The 19,390-nt window shown below is 39.8% G+C and overlaps 1 pseudogene; it reads right to left on the bottom strand.

The window, feature by feature from the left end:
- Positions 1 to 10,819: 10,819 nt before the first annotated feature.
- Positions 10,820 to 11,574, bottom strand: LOC105874860 (glutathione-specific gamma-glutamylcyclotransferase 1-like; annotated as a pseudogene).
- Positions 11,575 to 19,390: the final 7,816 nt, after the last annotated feature.

Below are 19,390 nucleotides of genomic sequence, written 5' to 3'. Positions count from 1 at the left end.
AAAAAATGCTTTGTATCCCTTAAAACCTGATACTGATAATTCAATAAAAATATCCTTCAGGGAGAATAAAACTTCATTAAACTACAAATATATCCAATATGTAAATACTATATGTGTATTGACTCTTTAAAAGTCTTTACAAACACAAACATATTTTGTTGCTTTAAAAGGTATTACATTTACAAAACAAAATAATTATATTTTGTTTTTATTCATTTTTAATGTGTTGCCTGCATAAAGTTTGGTAAAACAGCAGACGAGACAGTGCCACTGTTTGATGATGATTTTACAAAGCTTGATATCGTGAGTTTTTGAGAAACGTCTCTATGTTCACCCCAGGGAAGAGGTGAGGTCAGAATGAGACACACATCCCCAAGGGAGTTCTGACCACTGGTAACATGCATTGCCTGGTGTGCGCTCTGTTCCACAACCCTGGAATCTCCTTTCTACTTGGAAGGGAACCCTTTGGAAATGTCAGTGAATACAGTGAAAGGCTCCACGGCCTTTTAAAATGGTTCTGATCTCTTAGGAGCTGTACATTTTGAAAAACATTGAGTGGATGGGAAACTTGATGTGGATTGTGTGTGCTTCTGCAGGAGATCTTATGAAATTATACAGGCTGAGGTCAAATGTGTAGGACAAACCATGCAGAAAATATGTCTGTCACATTTACATTGAGCCATTCAGACCCACTTACCTGCATATGAATAAAGCAAGGTCACATTCAACACTAAATGAAGATAAAAAATAATCAGTGTTAGAAAGATATCAATGAAGACAACTGACTGGCTAGAGTATTTAAGGTAACATGTTTAGCAAAGAAGAAATGGCCTGCTTTCCACTTAAATAAGGGTAATTTATTGACCTAAGGTTACAGTTGCACTGGACGAAAATAAACTGCCTTGGGGTCATGAGACTAATACTTTTTGCCTCAGCAAAATTTTACATATACAGAAAGAGTTTCCAAGTGAAAGCCACAGCATTTTCTAAAAAGGCTAGATATCATAATTGACATATTCTGAAGAATCATAGAAATTTTAATTCACACATTCTAAAAATTTCAAATGAAAACTCCCCTGTAAATTATTTAATAAAGATAAAACTTGAACTTTTTTCTCAGAGGCCACTTCATCTATGATAATTCCACCATTACATTTTAGAATTATTAACACATCTAACACATCATTACTTTAATTCGTGAAATAATAATTTATTGGCATCTTTTATAACCTAACATCCATAACTGTTTCCCTGCAAAGAGAGAAATGCAGCTTCTCATGTTTGAGGTTTCCCTAATTCTACTAATGTGCTGTTTACAACTTTTTAAAACTGTGAAATATAACTCACATTCTAAAGGGCATATATAATTACATGTATGATGTAAAGAATAATGATAATAGGAATACCTGTATGTATAATTCCCAACATAAGAAGAAAGAGGGTGCTTTTCAAGACCCCGCGTGTACTTTCCAATTGCATCTCATTTCCTCCCTGCCAGAGGTGACTAATCGTCACAGACATTGATATCCCGACCATCAGTGGGCTCAGTGGGTGCTTCTAAGTGTCTCTGGAAAAAGAGTTCAGTAGTAAAATAGGGCTGGAAAACTTAGTGTGAGCCAGATTTTAAGGCAGAGTTTGCTTACCGTAGGAATTCACAGAGCATGCATTTTAATCTACATGCAATTATATTTTCTGCAGTTTTACTTCATTTTGTTTTCTGAAACATATTTTACAGAATATTGCCCTGAGTACTTTATCAAACATTTGTGTAATTCATAATGAACTAAAAATCAAGCAAAGCAAATATGGACATGCTTTTATAAAAGTTGAAGAACCTTTAATGGCAGCTGAGACCGTAAGGCGGATGAGCAAGGTAATGCTTTAGTAACAAAACCCAACATCTCAGTGGCATAAAAGAGTCAAAGATGTGCTTCTCACTCACAATACGTGTCCATCATAGGTTGGCCAGGAGCTCTGTGCTAGTGGTGCTCACTCTGAGCCACTCTCTCCTGGACATTGCTGCTCAAGGCGCTTCTGCACACAATTCACTGGGCACAACTTGTCAGATGGCTCCACCCCAGTACAAGTGGGCTGGAAATGCTACGTCACTACTACCTTGGAAGGCAGATCTGGAATACTTGGAAAACAGAATTAATGATTATTCTCAGAGGCTGGAGGAAGGCCACTAGTCTACACAAGGGTTGAGTTGGTGTGAAAGGCAAGAACATTCATTAGGTCACTTGGTTTGAAAAAAGCCTTAGACCTCACATGAATCGGATGAGGGAGCATGAAGATGGCAGCTGGGTGAGAGAATTCTTGTCTTTGATAACCACAAATGTCTGCAGTGCCTAGGAGGTTGGTGCTTGTGTGTGAATCAGTGTCATTTCACATATAGAGGTAGAACTGGGACAGGAAAACAAAGCACTTGGACAAATGTCTCTTTAATGGTCATATGGATCTGGTCAGGGCAGTCCTAGAAAGCATGCTAATTAATACTAGGGTTAGGCCACTGTGCAGAATGAACAGGCTGATTTCTCCGCCTAGCCTTTTCTTTTTTTCCTTTTTATCATTCCTTATAGTACATATACATAATATATACTATATTATCATGCATAATTTTTTCTGAAAATGCTAACCCATCTCAGTTATGTATATCATATATAATATATAATACCAGATAATGTATATTTAACATATAACATTATATATAACTATATCTTTATATATAATCTCTACTCTGAAAATGCTCCCCTTCTATGCCATGCTGTTCAGCAAAGGAAGGAGGTACTGTCTACCTTTGGACCAAAGAGCGAAAAGAGAACTGAGGACAGTGTACACTTAAGGTTACCAATGTGACGGTGGCAGCAAAATTACTAGAAGAGGAAAAAAGAAAACTCAAGACAATATAGAAATGTAGTATGAAAGAGATTGGACAGTTTAGAAATTTTTCACTCATGTTCCCTCTTCAAAAAAAACAAGAGTTTCTGCATTTTATTCAGCAAGAGTTAAGAGCTTTCCTGTACAGAATCACCTTCTCTATCTCGGAGGATTTCCTTTCTCTGTCTCCTCGGCTCCAGGGGATCAGCAGTTGATGTTCTCAGACAGACAGGAAGCTACCAAGGGTTAAGACGTTCCTTTTCAAAGTTTTGATTCTTTACAAATGGACTTAGTGGACTCTGTGATATCTTTATTTATACTTTCATTGTTAAAATTTTAATTGAGATTAATTTTTTATTAGTCTGTGTTTATATGTTTATATTATTTTTTGTTTTCATGTTAATACTGTTATTCTTGCTCATGAAGAAAGCATAGTATATTTATGAATAATGACACTTAATTTCATTGATATTCAACTGCCAGTTCAAATTACCCTTTTATGGGCATGAAATATAGGTATTTTATTAGCCTAGGGCGCTGTAACAAATTACTTCAACTTGGTAGCTTAAAACAATAGAAATTTATTCCCCACACTTCTAGAGGCCAGGAGTCCTAAATTAAGGGTTGGTAAGGTTTTGCTCCCTGTAAAGAATCTAGGAAATATCTTTCCTTGCCTTTTCCAGTTCCTTGTGGATCCAGGAACTCCTTGGCTCGGGGCAACATAACTTCAATCTCTGCCTCCATTTTACATAGACTTTTGCTCTCTCTTCTGTCTCTGTGTCATCTCTTCATATAAAGATACTTGTCTTTGAACTAAAGGCCCACCTGGCTACCCCAGGATGATCTCATCTCAAGTAATTTAACTTAATTACATCTACAAAGACCCTTTTCCCAATAAGTTCACAGTCACAGGTCCCAAGTGGACATATCTTTTGGGGGCCACAATGCAACCCACTAAATACACTGGACTTTGACATTGTTCCATGGTATTTAGATATTATATTCAAATTTATATAAATATAATGACAATTTTAGTTTTAGAGCACTCTCCGAAAAACTTTATCTGAAATTTTAGTGAACATTTTGTATATACATATGTAACCAAGTAGTTAATATATTTTACTTGTATATTTCATAGGCAAGGTCACTTCCTTCTGACCTTGCAAAAGAGTTCTGTTCTTTTAGCATGAATGTCAACAATATTTGTTTATATTTTTCCAAACAGTCTACCCTCACATAGAGCAGCTTTGCTTAAATTTACAAAAATCATTCAAAATTATACTTTATTTTCTGTTGCAGAGGCTAAAGTATTTGGAAATCTTTTTTTAAAGCTAACTAAATGCTATAAAATATTCAAATTGTTACAAAGAACATTCCATTCTAACCCCTGTGATTCATTGACAGCTGTGAAGACTCTAGACTTGGGAGCCAGAAATCCTGGCTTCAATTGTTAGTTCTACTAACAATTGGAACTATTAATAGTGTATCTAGTACATATAACCATATGACCTTAGACTAATTTCTTAACCTCATTTCCTACCTGGCATAATAATGCCATCAACTCATGAGTAATTGCTCCGCAAGGGTTTAGGACAGGGCTAACATGCAATAAGAACTCATTAAATGTTCATTATAATTATTACCATTGTTATCGAAAAATTAATTCCTAAAAATCAAGACAGTGCAAACTTCTTCTTTAATAGTAAATTTTTCTTCTAGACTAGGTTCAAAATTATTTTGTAAGGGACCCCTGACCCTGTATAAAGTATTCATCTGACTTCCCTCTCAGAGGAGTTGGAACAGCTCCAGAACATATCCATGTTGGGCTCCTCAGGTCCCTGAACCCTTCTCCATTCTCATCTGTCAGCTAAGACTTTGTAATTAAGTGCTAATGTGATATAGAAGAGTTACATTTTAAAAACCCATGAATGAATATGGAATCAAACTCCCTGGCACATTCTAATCTAATTCTAAAAGATTATCAAAAAGAAGCAACAATTGTATAGAAGTGTTGCCTGGAAGTTTGCTACATCAAATGGTTCCTCTTAAGGAAGTAAATAGAACTACCATTTGATCCAGCAATCCCACTACTAGGCATTTATCCAAAAACAAAAGACATTCTATAATAAAGACATCTGCACTCGAAAGTTTATGGCAGCACAATTCACTATTGCAAAGAAGTGTACAACCTATTGCAAATAAAAACAAGAAAAAAGTAAAAAAATAATAAAAAAATAAAGAAAAAATATTTAAAAAAAAAAGAAGATGTGGAAGCAACCCAATTGCCCATCAACACATTACCCTTTTATGGGAATGAAATATAGGTGGATCAATGAATGGATCAATAAAATGTGGTATATGTATACCATGGAATACTACTCAACCCCCCAAAACAATGGTGAACTAGCACCTCTTATATTATTCTTGATAGAGCTTCAGCCCATCCTTTGAAGTGAGGTATCACAGGAATGGAAAAGCAAGCACCACATGTACTCGCCATCAAATTGATACTTACTGGTCAGCACTAAGGTGCTCACATGGTAATAATATTCACTGGGTGCTGGCCAGGTGGGATGGTGGGGATGGGGGTGGGTAAACACACAACTAATGGATGCAGAGAGTACTGTATGGGGGAAGGGCACACAGTAGCCCTGTCTTGAGTGAGGCAAAGGCATTATATGTCACCAAAATGTTTGTACCCCATACTATTCTGAAATAAAAAAAAAAAGAAAGAAAATGCACTTACATTTAATGCCACTGGTCTGCTCTGAGAGAGTCTCTGAGAAAACAGAGACTCTGAAATTTGAATATGCTGTTCACTCTATTATATAGAGTCTTCACTTTAATAACCTTAGGAGATAATTTTTTGATATTAACATTAGAAATAATTGTGATTTTCCTGTGCATTTGGCTTGGTGTTTATCTTAAGAACAGAGTGAAATATATGACCTATTAGATTTTCCTCCCTGAATTGTCTATTAAACAGCTTACAGAAAAAATTGTGGTCAGCTGTGGCAAATGTACAGAATTTTATGTTAGAAAATTTTGGTTAGACTCACTTGTGATTGATTTTTGTGTTTTGTTTTATATTTGCTTAATTATCCTCACTTTAATAAAATTATTCTATTTAACCACATTGTATATTTGTTTTAAAGGCACTTGAAATTGGTTTTGGAACAGAGTAACTTAGTAATTAACTAACTAAGTAATTACTAAGTTAGTAATTAACTAACTACATCATTTATAGAGAAAATCATAAGGCTTCTTCATAACTTTATAAGATCATAATATCTGATTGATAAAAACTAATCATTAAAATAGAAATAGTTGTTGAGATAGCAAAAATTTAAGGAATGTTGGAGAATGATGCGATTCTAACTTATAGGCTCTATCGTAAAAACAGTAAATTTTTTTTTACCATATTTTAGTTTTAATATCTATTGGGTGCTAAAAATTATTCATACAAAACATTTGAAACTGCTTTGAATTACAACAAAAATAAAAACTAACATATTAATGACATTTGACTTTTCCTTTCATAAAATTTTATTTCTTCAGAGTGTATAAGTTGTTGCCATACATGTGAAAATTTTTCTATAGTTTTCTTAGAAAAACATTCTAAATGCCAGATGGTAAAAATATGTAAGGTAAGTTAAACACAATTTATTAGGGAAATTACCTTTCTTTTATGAAGTTTGTCTCTTCAATTAAATTTTACAGTACAGGATTTTAGGTTAATATCAGGTGAAAGGTTAAAATTTGCATGTTAATAAGAATATTTTATGAAAAAATCTGACAGTGTAGAGTTATATAGCTCTTTTCTTATCCATTTTGACAAAATGCTAAATTAAGAAACTTGAGGAAATATGCTTTATCAGAACTATAATTACACAAAGTGACTATTATAGTCTTCCTCCATTAATTATGGGTAGGTATTAATTTAAAAAATAAATGACAAGCAAATCATTAGAGAAAAGGTAGTTTCTTGTGTTGACATACATTTGTCAAAAGAAATTATCTCTCTTCTAGATCTTGCTCTTTGAGCACTCAGAAATGACAAGCATTTGTTACATATGTTCAGCTGACAATGAAGCTGTGTCACGTGAAAGACAAGTGAAAAAAATGGATTAATTTAGTTATAAAGAGATTTACATTTTGCTGGTTCTAACATGTCTTTGGAGATTGATGAATAAGAAATGAGATAAGAAAGCCTTTCAGAAGCTACTATTGCTGAATATGGTAGAAAAATTGCTCTTGTTGGAAGATGTATCAAGTTTCTGTCAGGTAAAGCCAGGGAAAATTCTCTTGTGTTATCAACTAATCTTACCAGAGAGAGAATATTATGCAAGATGGATAGTATTGCTTTCTCCCTCACCCAGAAGTCAGGTGGTTGTGCACTATGCCAATCTAACAAGATTTCTGCACCTTCATTTTATTTATTTACCAGCCTAGCCATGAGTCTAAAATATTGTCTAATCTTTCCTGTCCACTAAGTTTCTTCTGGAAGGTTTTCACCACTTAAAATTAGTTATTAAATATTTTATAACAACATTGAAGCTCAATTTACTGAAGCTATTTATTTGTTCTTTTTTAAATTTCCTGATTAAAATATCTACCAGTGAGAAGGCAACAATTCATTTAAATTCAATGAATATGTATTCTGTTACTTTGCCTACCTACAGTCTTTGAAGTGCATGCCTTTCTGATAAACAGAATCTTAATTTCTTTTTCTTCAGTAGCCTTTATAGTCAATATTTATAATAGCACAAGATCACAAAACTGTAATTCTGTATAATTCTAATATACTATGGATTTCACTAGTGTTTTGCCAAGCACAACAGCTGCAATAAAAATCAACTTAGTGTGAAAACCCATTCCAAGAAAAACATTTAAATAGTCTTGACTTAAGTATTCTCAAATAAGCAAACATGAGAAGCCAAGTGTCCATTGCAAACAGCTAGGATATTTTTCAATCCCCATGGGAGTTATTTAATGCAGTAATTCAGTGTCTTGAAATAACTCTTCGAGAAAATTTGGAAGGCCTTTGGGTCCCTGTTGGCTGATCTGATAGTGGTACCTCAGGGGGGAAAAACACATGATTCAAATACCTCTTATTATGAAAACAGATGAGAATGATAGCGATGAGGTCATGTCATTCCTTGCTTAAAACCCTGGAATGGCTTTATTTTATTTCACGTAGAATAGAATCCACGTTCCTTATCTTGCTTGGCCTTGTGAGGCTTTCTGCACCGCCACCTGCCTTCCCTGGCCTTCCACTTAGTCCTACTGTAACCCTCTGCTTTAGACTGACCCTGTTCCAGTTGCACTGGGCCTGCTCGTGTTCCGCTAGGGCTAAGTGCCTGCCTTTGGGCGTTTGCATTAGCTGTTCTCCCTGCCTGGAATGTTCTGCCTTGAGACGCCTTATCTGGATTGCTACTTTTGATATTTGGTTTTCAATTTAAATGTTAGCTCCCCTGTAAATCCTTTGTTTATCATTCAATCTAAAGTAGACCTTCAACCCCTTTCCATTATAGTAGTTTTCTGGGTCTTTTTTCCCCACATAAACCTGGTACGTTCACTCCTGTTTATTGAGTATCTCCTGCTGTTACAGCATTTGCCTTCCCATACCAGAGACCTTGTCTCTATCATTCATTGGCCAACATATTGTTGGTGCTCACTATAATAAATATATGTTTAATGAGTAATTATAAGCCCTAAATTATGGAAGAGATAACTACCTTGATATTATATGGTTTGTGGTGATGGGACATCACCATGTCTCATTTTAATGGTAATTTTGGCTTATGGATGAAATTGTTGAAATTTCTCAGTTACACATGTGAAAATGTATCTGAGTCTTTGTATATTGCTATGTTTGCATTGTTTGACTATGAAAAGTAGTGGTGGAATAGAATCACAATGTACCGGCCCCTGATTAAAACTCTGGGTGAGTTTAGTATGTCTTGGATTGTTCAGGTTCTATTACTCTTTTTTGAGTTTCTTTTATATGACAGCTGTTGGGCTAAATGAGTCTGTATATTTTACTTCTGTACAGTAATTATTAATAATATTATTCTCAATAAATTTACTCCCTTGCATAATTTCAGTGCAAGAAATAAAATGCATATCTTCTGATTTCAAGGTTGGAGTTAATTTCTATAATTTTAAGTTGCTGTGGCTTTCATTCTGAATATAGGTTTAACTTTCTCATTTCAGAAACAAAGCTTAATCACCTTTGACTCAGTTTCCAGTTCTGCACCCTCACCCAAGTCTTTAATGTTATCAATACACATATCTGCTTTATATAGCTGCCTCCTGGTGACTATCTTCTGGTACATATAAATATTAGGTTATTAAGTATGAAATATCCTATTTCCTTAAGTAGTACATTTGACCATTGATATCTCTGACATTTCACTTTGACATCTGTCTTATTGCAGTTTTGTTTATGGTTATATTTCAGATTTTTTTAGAGCAATTTTTGTGAAACCATGGTTAGGTAAAAAATTCATGTTTTTCAAATGTGAATTCTGTTATGGAACCAATACAGCACAGACAGCTTAAAATATCAATGAAGTGTTTGGGAAAGAGGTGGCTAGTGAATGCATACTACATTGATGGTTTGAGAAGTTCCATTCTGATTATTTTTATATTGAAAATGAGCCATGTGGGTGACCAGAGACCAAGGTGGATAACTATGAGCTTGAACCTGTAGTGGAACCGAATCCATCTCAACCTATGCGTCAATTAGTAGCAAGGTTTGATGTTACTATTCCAACAATATTGGACCATTGAAACAAATTGGCAAAGTAAAGAAGTTGGATAGATGGTTTCTGCATGAATTTAACAAGTGTCAGAAGAGACATCGTCTGGAAGCTTGCCTTTCTTTGCTGTCATGACATAAAGGTGAACCATTTCTATACCATATTATACTGTGTGATGGAAAATGCATTCTTTCTGACAATCACAAGTGTTCAGCACAATGGCTGGATAAAGATGAAGTGCCAAAATACAGTCCAAAGCCCATCATTCATCAGAAAAAGCTAATTGTGTCTGTTTGGTGGTCCAGCGCTGGCATTTTCCACTACAACTTCATGAAACCTGGTCAACCAATTACAGCAGCTGTCTACTGCAACCAATTGAACAAAACGATGAGGATGCTTGTGATTAAGCAGCTGAAATTGGTCAATAGAGACAGGCTGATCCTCTTGCAAGACAACACTTGACCACATGTCACACAAACAATGCTGCTCAAAATACAGATGGTGGACAAGGAAACTGTCTGTTATCCACTGTATTCACCACACCTTGCACCAACTGACTGTCATTTCTTTCAGGCTTTGGACCACTTCTTGCAAGAAAAAATATTCAATTCTCAACAAACTGTGGAAAATGATTGTAGAGGTTTTGCGATTTCATTGCCACTCTCTCTTCAGGTTTCTTTACTGATGGCATAAGGAAACTATCATTAAGGTGGCCCCTTGGTAGGGCCCTCTCCTCATTCCCTACCAACCTCATCCAGCATGCTGGGACCTTTGGCAGGTAGAGTTTCCAGGGCTATGGAATGGTCGGTCTGGGTGGGCAGAGGACCAAGGCTCTTAGAGACTCCCTGGAGAGGTGGAGGCCGGGGTGGTGTGGGGTTAGCAGCACTGGGGGGAATCTGGCCAGGCTCCAGGTGCCTGGGGTAGGGCCACTGCTCAGCAGGGCCCCGTGTGCAGGGCAGGCCTCCCACCCTGCCCACCACACCAACATGGTGCAATAAACAAAGTTTCAAATGGTTAAGTGATGTTGGACAGGAGAGCACTAGAGCATGAGGCAGGGGTGTAGAAGGAGAAGCTCCAGCCACCCCCCATGTCCTGTCAGTGGGCTCTAACTGCATTAAGTCAGTCTTGGATGCTGGAGCCGATGTCCTCATGGGCATTCCCTGCAGGGGCTCAGCCCCTCAGACCAGCACGAAAGCCTGCTCGGTAGGGCAGAAGCAGGGCCCAGGGTGCCCACAGCGTCCACGATGGCTGCCAGGTTCTCCCCTGTGCCTGAGGCCCACATGTGCCTGGCTGCGTGCAGGCTGCCCACCGCAGCAAGCACCCAAGGCTGTGGCCAGAGAAGCCTCGGCAGGCCAGGACCTGCCAGCGATGGCCAAGGGCGCAGGCGCAGCTGGCCAGGGATCTGTGCGGTGGCCGCATAGGCCGATGCCTTGAGTGGCTGTCAGGAGTATCTTGAGGACAGAAAGTGACCTCCTTGGTGTCGTAGCCACCAAGCGCTGCCTCCGCACACTCAGGTACTTCAGGGCCTCGCTCACCCGCTCGCCGCGCACCAGCACACCACGCCCCAGTGCAGCCCTCATCATCCTCACGCTGCAGCCCTCATCATCCTCACGGTGCAGCCCTCATCATCCTCACGGTGCAGCCCTCATCATCCTCACGGTGCAGCCCTCATCATCCTCACGGTGCAGCCCTCATCATCCTCACGGTGCAGCCCTCATCATCCTCACGGTGCAGCCCTCATCATCCTCACGGTGCAGCCCTCATCATCCTCACGGAGAGTCACCACGCGGCCAGGCAGCTTGTCGCTGTCCCGATGGCAGGTGTATCCCTGCCAGAAACGGCAGCTGTAGCTGGGCACTAGGCACACAGGGTCGTCGCGGTAGGCGAGGTGGGGCCTCCACACCTGGGAGCCGTACCCGAAACTCCGCCCCATGAGCGTCGCCGTGGTCCCGGGTGCTGAGCGCAGGGCACAGGGGCCGGCAGGCGGGGCTGCGGATTCCTGCTTCATGGTGCCCGGCTCAGGAATGGGCCCAGGCAGCCTCCAGGGCTGGCCTCCGGCGTGGTTTAGGTGCATACTTTGATTAACTGTACTGCTTCTTGTTAGAATTATAATAAATGATACTTTTGATTTGAAATCGGACATTTCATATTTAATGACCTTAATACACCCTAGTTCATTGGCACTGCTAACCCCTTGCCGTGCATGGACTGCACAGATGTGCCCCAGTGAACACCTCTCAGTCATAGTGTGGTCCCAGAGAATACACATCTGTGTCATCTAGACACATGTATTATAATTCCCCATGGGAAGCCTGCTTGGGTTATTTCCTGGACACCAATAGACACCGCCATCCATAGATCCATCTCTCTCATCTCCCCGCCTGCTGGTTGAACGCACTGTCTTTGCGACCTTCCCACTGGCCCTTATCAGTAATACTCTTCCCGACCAGTGAGTAATAAACTGCTCCTGTCCTTTCGTGTTTTCCGCTGTGTTTCCTTGCTTGAGTGTCACCCAGCAGACACACCCAACCTGACTTTTCTTCCAATCAAGGCTCTTCTAGAGAGTAAATATCATGGCAGAAATAAATTGGACACAGGTCAGACAAGAGCCACAAGGGCATCTGCCCCTGTAAGCCAATTTCCTGTGAGAGGGACAGCCGGTCACTGGTTGGACGCTTAGGCATTAGGCCATCTGACAGAAGAAATAATACTCTACAAAAGACAAATTGTAGTCATCAATGACCAGATCTCCTGGGGCCATCAGGGCAGAGCTCGAGTTCATAGCTATTTTCCAGAAAGAGAGCCCTCAAGACAAAATCAGAGACACAACAAGGGTCAAGATTCTTTCCACAGTAGCACTCATTATTTCTTAAAATTAAGGCATAATAAACATCACTTTTTTGTTGTATACTCTCATGACAACAGTGTTAGAGTAAAAAATGTTAAATCATTTATATAAAATAAAATAGACACTAATACACATACTTCCTAAAGTTAAAAATCAAGGTGAAGGCACAATATTGAATAAAATATTATTGGAGTTTCAATAAATAGAAAAAAATGTGCTATCTGGAGATAATAAGGCAAATTTCTTTGGTGAAAGAGAATTGGACTGAAAAAAAAGCAAAACCAAAACAATGGTGTAAAAATATAACTAAATAAAAAATCACAGAGCTTTTACTTTTGAATCTGAATTAGTGTTGTGATGCAAGATTGCATGATTATTTTTGTTGCTTTTTTCTTCATGAGATAAAGATCACCCATGTCTTAGTAGTCTGTAAGTACTGTGAAAGGAAGGTTGCAGTAATATAAAATTTATGTTGATAAAGCACAAATGTGACTCTTGGATGTACAGAGTACATCCAAGTACAGAGAAGCAAAGGGATGTGTCACACTTGAAGCCTCTGGTCCCCCTAGTGAAGGCGAGAGTTCACAGGTGGAGGTTTGCTCCTTGCTTAGGGAAGCAGCTTAGAGTGGCTACAAGTGAATTTTTAATCAAATCTCCTTTTTATTTTAGCTATGAACAGCCTTAGCATTAGCACTATTCTAATGCTTACATATTTCTTTCTTCTATAAGGGTTTCAAATGTACTAATTTAATATACAATAATTGAATTAGGAGGGGGCAAGATGCCAACGAGAGACGTTGGCCACCAGGTTGTCCGCAAAAGAAGAAAAGTTTAGTGAAAAAGCACAGCCCAGGTGAAGCACAGAGGGGAAGATGCCAGGACTTGCTCTTACCAGAGAAACCAGGGGAAGACGTTGAAGAGCGGAACAAGGAGTAAGATACTGGCAGAAACAGATCCGCACGGATTCAGGGCCTGGCGGAAAGGGTAGGTAGGAGGGTTTGTTTTCCCCCTGCGCACCCGTGGGAGAGCCCTTCTACCTGAGGAATCCAGGTGCTGCTGCCGTGGGCGAGCGAGAGCTTCCTGGGCGGCGTCAGGCGGACGGAGGAGAGGGCGGTCGCCGCTGGCGGCCTGTCCTGCCGGGAAGTCGCACCCCTCAGTCTGCTTGCTACTGTACCACCCACGAACATTCCCCAACACCTGCTTCAGCCGTGACAATCACGAAAGAACAGGGAGACAAGAAGTCCCGCGGTATTCCCCAAATTCTGACCTGCAGAGTAGGCTGAGTCCAGAGGACTGGGAAGTTCCGTGAACACTTTTTTTTAAAATTTATTCTGGCTTTTTTTTTTTCCGGCATATTATGGGGGTACAGATTTTAAGGTTTCACTAAATGCCCATTTCCCCCCTCCCCCCACAAGTCTGAGTCTCCATCATGACCATCCCCCAGATGGTGCACATCTCACCCACTATGTATGTATATACCCGCCCCCTTCCCCCTCCCTCCTGCCCAACACCCTATTACTATAGTACCTATGTGTCCACTTAGGTGCTGCTCAGCTAATACCAATTTGCTGGTGAGTATATGTGGTGCTTGTTTTTCCATTCTTGGGATACTTCACTTAGTAGTATGGGTTCCAGCTCTAACCAGGAAAATATAAGATGTGCTATGTCACCATTGTTTCTTAGAGCTGAATAGTACTCCATGGTATACATATACCACATTTTATTAATCCATTCTTGGATTGATGGGCACTTGGGCTGTTTCCACAGCCTTGCAATTATGAATTGTGCTGCTATAAACATTCGAGTGCAGGTGTCTTTTTTGTAGAGTGTCATTGGATCATTTGGGTAGATGCCCAGCAATGGGATTGCTGGATCAAATGGTAGATTCACTTGTATCGCTTTAAGGTATCTCCATATTGCTTTCCACAGAGGTTGAACTAGTTTGCAGTCCCACCAGCAGTGTAGGAGTGTTCCTCTCTCTCCGCAATCACGCCAGCATTTATTGTTTGGAGATTTTTTGATAAAGGCCATTCTCACTGGAGTTAAGTGATATCTCACTGTGGTTTTGATTTGCATTTCCCTGATGATTAGAGATGTTGAGCATTTTTTCATATGTTTGTTGGCCATTCTTCTGTCTTCTTTAGAAAAGTTTCTGTTCCGGGAAGGGGAACATGCGCTCTCTGGCGGCAGAGAGCCCCAGCTAGCGATCCGGAGCAGTCTGCACCCCTCCCAGCGGACACAGGAGCCGAGAGGAGTCTGTGGTGTAGAAGAATGTCCCCATTCCGCAGCAGAAGCAGAGCTGGAGCCCGGGAAGGGACACGGAGACGGGGACCTCCCCTCCTCCGACCGCCCAGTGCTGAGGACACAGCCCCCGCTGCTCCCAAGCACGAGACTGTGGCACCCGTGTGGTGTAGGGTGATCAGCGCTAGGCTTGCAGGGGGCTACACCCACAATAGTACTCTGCTCATTGGGCCTGGGTTCTGCCGAGGGTGGGGCCTGTTTCCCTCCCACTGTGGACAGGCACTGCTTTTGAAGCTGTCCTGATTCAAGAATCTCGGGTCCTGGCTCTCACATTGCTGGATCCTCAGCCAACGCCGTCCGCCCCATTCAGAACGCAGCAGCCTTGCAGGCCCAGTGGGTCCCGGGGCAACTGTGGGTCTCCTGGAGCGCGAGCACTGGGGTGGGCTGCTCCAGTTGGCAGAAGAGCGCAGCATGCCAGAGGGCGTCTTGGGACAAAGGAGACCAGGGCGCCGGCTCCCCAGCATTCAGAGCGCTCTCCTCCTCCTCCCTGCCCTCACGCATGCTGCTGCGGAAGCCACGGCCGTTTTCACTCAGGACCGATGAGGGTTCCACAGGGGTGGAGCACTTGGAGCGGCTGCCCTACCTCTGGCGGAGTGCCTGCCGCACCCAGGCTTGCATGGAGCTTGGTGCTCACCGCTCTATCTAAAAAGCACAGAAAATTCTGTGGTGTGGCCCAAGGACAAAAACTACTGCCTCTGCGGAGGGAGGGCTTGGCTAGCAGTCCTCCCCCTGAGCCGCCCTGCCTGTCTCTTCCGGAGGCAAGTTCTTGGCACAACTACACCTCTCCTACAAGAGCATTTCCGCCACAGCCCACGGTCGCTGGCAGCCTGTGCGGCGCCGGTTGAGCTGCCTCCACCACCTCTGCTGCAGATGGGCCAGGGAGGGAGCTAGGAATCTGTTCGCTTTTGTGTCCCCAAAGGACAGGGGCTGCTATCACTTCTGAGGGAGGGACATGTGAGCGGCTTGTGCCCCCCACAGCTGCCGGCCTCTTCTAATATGGTAAAAAGGGCCCACTGCTCCTATGGTAGAATGACAGCACATTAGCCCTTCTCCTGCCTACACATGCATCTGGGCCAGGAGATCACTTGTCCCTCACTATAACAGCCAGCACCTGCACTCAGGGAGGTTTGGGTGCAAATTTGCCAGCCTGCTCTTTGGTCACCCCAGGACTCAAGCATGCCATCCGGGGGCCTGGAGAATGGAGATTACCTAATCTAGTCCACCTGCTTGCACTTGAACACTCATCCAGGGGTCTAGGGTCTACCTGGCCCACATTGTCAGCAACATCACAGTGAGTACCTGCTGCAGGAGCTGAAAGGCAGTGCACTTATCCCTGCCTACACTGAACAGCAGAGTTCCCACAGAGAAAAACAGAGGAACCACAAAGCTATGTTTAGAGCTGACAGAAGAGGTTCCAGATGAAAAGAAACCAGCATAAAAACTTTGGCAATATGAAAATGAGGTTGTTTTGACAACCCTAAAGGATCATACTAGCTTTCCAGCAATGGACTCCAAACAAAAGGAAACTTCTGAAATGTCCAATATGGAATTCAAAATATGGATCATAAGTAAGCTCAATGGGATCCATGAAAAATTTGAAAAACAATGCAAAGAAACCAAAAAGTTATTCAGGACATGAATAAAAAATTCACTAAAAGGATAGATATTAAAACAAACAAATAAACAACAAAAAAAAGCAGAACTTCTGGAAATAAAAGAGTCATTGTACTGTAGTAGAAGTAGATACATAGATCTATGAAACAGAATAGAGAATCCAGAAATAAAACCACATACCTAAAATCAACTGATCTTCAACAAAGCAGACAAAAACATACAGTGGGGATAGGACAACTTATTCTCCCTATGCACAAATATTATCTCAAGATAGGTTAAATACTTAAATATAAGACCTGAAACTATAAAAATTCTAGAAAAAATGCAAGAAAAACTCTTCTGAACATTGGCCTAGGCAAAGAATTTATGACTAAGACCCCAAAAACAAATACAGCAATAACAAAAATAAATAAACGGGACTTCATTAAACTAAAAAGTTTCTGCAAAGCAAAAAAAGTAATCAACAGAGAGCTACCAGAATGGGGGAAAATATTCACGAACTATACATCCTATAATGGCTAATATCCAGAATCTATGAGGAACTCAAAAACATCAGCAAGAAAAAACAAATAACTGCATTAAAAAGTGGGGAAAAATATGAGCAAACATTTTTCAAAAGAAGATATACAAATGGCCAGAAAGATGAACTAATGCTCAATATCATGAATCATCAGGGAAATACAATTTAAAACTACAATGATATATCATCTTATCCCTGTTAGAATGGCTGCTAAAAGGCGATAGATGTTGTTGTGGATGTGGTGAAAAGAGAATTCCTTTATACTGTTGGTAAGAATGTGAATTAGTTCAATCACTATGGAAATTAGTATGGAGATATCTCAAAGAATTAAAAGCAAATCTATTATTTGATCCTGCAGTACCACTACTGGGTATCTACCCAAAGGAAAACAAGCCATTATATATAAAAAAGACACTTGTACTCACGTGTTTTTCTCAACACAATTGCAAAGATATGGAATCAAGTGCCTATCAACTGATGAGTGAATAGAGAAAATTTAATATATACATATACCATGGAGTACTTACTCAGCCATAAGAAAGAATAAAATAATTTCTTTTGCAGCAACTTGGATGGAATTGGAGGCCATTATCCTAAGTGAAGCATCTCAGGAAGAGAAAAACTAATACCACATATGCTCACTTGTAAGTGTGAGCTAAATGATGGGTATGTATGGGCACACAGAGTCATATAATACACTTCGGAGACTCAGAAAGAAGAAGATTAGAAAGGAGGTGAGAGATCAAAAATGACCTGTTGGGTACAATGTACACTATTCAGGTGATGGGTACACTAAAATGTTTGACTTCAAAACTATATAATTCATCCATGCACAAAAAAACCACTTGTACCTCCTAAATCTATTGCATTAAAAAAATAATTGAATTAAACATAGTATAAGCAGTAAATATATCTCTAAACAATATGGGTCAAAGAGTAAAAAGTGGCATAGCATGGCTGAGACCTAGTCACATACTGCATAAGTTCTGAAGTCAAATTCACGAGCATTTCCCCTTTGTTTCGGGGAGGTGGCTGGTAGACATCCAGATGGTCTTGTTAAAATGGTTTTTGGCCTCAGCAACTACTGATATGATTTCACCACTCTTCCCTCTCATACTGCTGTCACCCATGACTGCTTTCCTACTGAAGTGGTGCTAACAAGTTTCTCTTAATAGAGTGAATTTTCCCTTGAGCAGAAGAAAAAAATGTTAAAATCATATAGCCATGCACTTCAGCTTATAAGTCCTGAAGCAACTGTGTTTGACAGAACCACACAAAAACCATGGCAGTGTATTCTCTCAACAGTGAGCATAATCGTCATAGAAAAGACCCTTGCCTTGATGGTCCCAATTTCTAACTGCAGCCAAAAATATTAACACTTAAAGCATAAAAATAAAATAATAGTTTCCATGGAATTACTATACCAACTTTGGAACCATTTTCATGCTAATATAATTAGAATGTAACTGGATTTTGTCACATTATAAATGTATAATTTAGAGTGACTTGTTCATGGAAATGAGATTCCTCATTTGTCAATGAATAAACTCAGTATTTCTGTATTGATCATTTCATTTTGTGTTTTAGCACTGTGATAAATTCAGAATTTATGTAGCCAGAGAAGTAATATTAAGTGGGATAAATATAAAAATGAATTTGTTTTGTTCCAGTGAAAAATAAACATAGATCTATTCTAGGTACTAGATCTCATTTTGAATATTATAACAGAATATAAGCTTTCATTTCAAAAATCCAGTTTGTCTATTTCGTACTAGCCATGTTACTATTGAGCATGGTTCTAAAACTTGAACGTGTATTAGATTCACCAACAGAGCTTGTGGACTTTGTGGCCACCACCAGAGTTCTGAATCTCTAAGTCTGAGTTGGAGACCAGAACTGGTATTCTAACAGTTTTTCAGGAGATGCTGCTGGTACAGTGACCACAGTTTGGGAAACTCTCCCCTGGATAAACCATTTAATATTTTGTCTCTCTATCCCATCTGTGAAATAATGATGTTAAACTCAACGACCATTCCACAAATCTTTGTTACTCTGTCGTGCTAGGCATATTTTATTATGCTAAGAAACAATCTCTTCTCAATTAGACTAGTGATATGCCTGACATTTTGTAACTAAAATCTATTGTTCTCTTAAATTAGGCCTATAGCCTTAGTAACACGAAGCAGAAAATTTATCAATGTTAATTTAATGAATGACAAATATTGTCTGGTTTATTTATATGTCACAGTTCCAATTCAGTTGAAATTTTTGGATTTTAAACAATTCTGCAGAATACATTACTAGAAGTGGGATTTGTGAGCTTATTATTTTTTTAATTGTATTTTTAGAAAGATAATTCAGGCAGCAAAGTTAAATATATATGAAAGGAACATGAGGTAACTTTTTGGGTAAGCAGCTAGGAAACAATATTGATGGTTTGGATGAGAAATTATAAAGATGTGAATG

This window comes from Microcebus murinus, chromosome 3 (genome assembly GCF_040939455.1).
Source record: "Microcebus murinus isolate Inina chromosome 3, M.murinus_Inina_mat1.0, whole genome shotgun sequence".
NCBI lineage: Eukaryota > Metazoa > Chordata > Mammalia > Primates > Cheirogaleidae > Microcebus > Microcebus murinus.
This window is presented reverse-complemented; position numbering and strand designations above follow the sequence as displayed.